The sequence below is a fragment of the Theropithecus gelada genome, chromosome 19 (genome assembly GCF_003255815.1).
Source record: "Theropithecus gelada isolate Dixy chromosome 19, Tgel_1.0, whole genome shotgun sequence".
Lineage (NCBI taxonomy): Eukaryota > Metazoa > Chordata > Mammalia > Primates > Cercopithecidae > Theropithecus > Theropithecus gelada.
The window spans coordinates 27,094,934-27,096,573 of NC_037687.1; the positions used below are offsets into that span (position 1 = coordinate 27,094,934).

Here is a 1,640-nt window from a genome sequence, read left to right on the forward strand (position 1 = left end):
TTTTTTTTTTTTTTTTGAGACGGAGTCTCGCTCTGTCTCCCAGGCTGGAGTGCAGTGGCCGGATCTCAGCTCACTGCAAGCTCCGCCTCCCGGGTCCATGCCATTCTCCTGCCTCAGCCTCCCGAGTAGCTGGGACTACAGGCGCCCGCCACCTCACCCGGCTAGTTTTTTTGTATTTTTTAGTAGAGACGGGGTTTCACTGTGTTAGCCAGGATGGTCTCGATCTCCTGACCTCATGATCCACCCGTCTCGGCCTCCCAAAGTGCTAGGATTACAGGCTTGAGCCACCACGCCCGGCCCCATGTCTTCTTTTCAATGGCTGTATCTTATTCCACCATATGGATAGTGGACAACTGTTGGTTTTGACTATGTAAGACCTATACACTTCCCCTGCTCCCTGGTTTTTCTGTTCAGTTTGTGGTGTTCATTTATTTATTTATTTATATATATATATATATATATATATATATATATATATATATATTTTTTTTTTTTTAAGTTTTGAGACAAGGTCTCGCTCAGTCACGCAGGTTGGAGTTCAGTGGCATGATCATGGTTCACTGCAGCCTCAATCTCCTGGGCTCAGGTGATCCTTCTACCTCAGCTTCCCGAGTAGCTGGAACCACAGGTGTGTGCCACTATACCTGGATAGGTTATTATTTTTTATTTTGTAGAGACGAGGTTCCCTATGTTTCCCAGGCTGGTCTCGAACTCCTGGGCTCAAACGATCCTCCCACTTTGGCCTCCCAAAGTGCTGGAATTAGAGGCGTGAGACACAGGACCTGGCCAGGATGGCCATTTTTATGTGGCAACTTGACGGGGCCATGGGGTGCCCAGACATCTGGCCAAACCCTATTCTGGGAGTGTCTATGAGGGTGTTGTGAAAGAGACGAACATTGGAGTTTGTAGACTAAGGCAGATTATTCTCCCTAATGTGGGTGGGTCTCATTCGATCAACTCAAGATGTGAACAGAATAAAAAGCTAAGTAACCAGAAGCTCCTCTTCCCTGACTGCTTGAGCTAGAACATTGGTCTTTTCTTGTCTTTGGACTGGAACTGAAACAACCCCTCTTTCTGGGTCTCAAGCCTGCTAGCCTTTAAACTGAAACTCACATCATTGGCTCTCCTAGGTCTCCAGATTGCAAACTGAAGATCTCAGGACTGCTTAGCTTCCATTATCAATGAGCCAATTCCTTGTAATAAATCTCTACACACACACACACACAGACAGACACACGCACACCCTGCCAGTTCTGTTTCTCTGAAGATTCCTAATGCTTAGTTCCAGGATTTTCATCTGGGATAGTCTCCCCCGACTTCTCAGTCCACACAGTTCAGGTCTGTTTCTGCCGGGGCTGCTGAGCTTTGGGGATTTAAGCCTAATTTGCTGGTGGCGATTTTCTCACCAGGAGGAACAAGTCTGCCTGACAACGAGCAGTGAGAAGCATGAGCCCAGAGACGGGAGAGCTGGCTTCAAATCTTAATTTTGTTCTTAATTCTTAATCATTCAAGTTCAAAATCATTCTTAATTTTGTTCAGAGGGTAAAAATAGCATCTTGTTTTAAGTTACATCTCTATGATTACTAAGGAGGTTGAATATCTTTTCTTTTCTTTTTTTTTTTTTTTTTTTTAGGAGGGGG

At 45.1% G+C, this 1,640-nt stretch overlaps 1 protein-coding gene across 1 annotated transcript in view; it reads right to left on the reverse strand.

Annotated features, from left to right (window-relative positions):
• Positions 1 to 1,640, reverse strand: part of VRK3 (vaccinia related kinase 3) — a 50,602-nt gene that overhangs the window by 15,231 nt on the left and 33,731 nt on the right. The window lies entirely within an intron of this gene.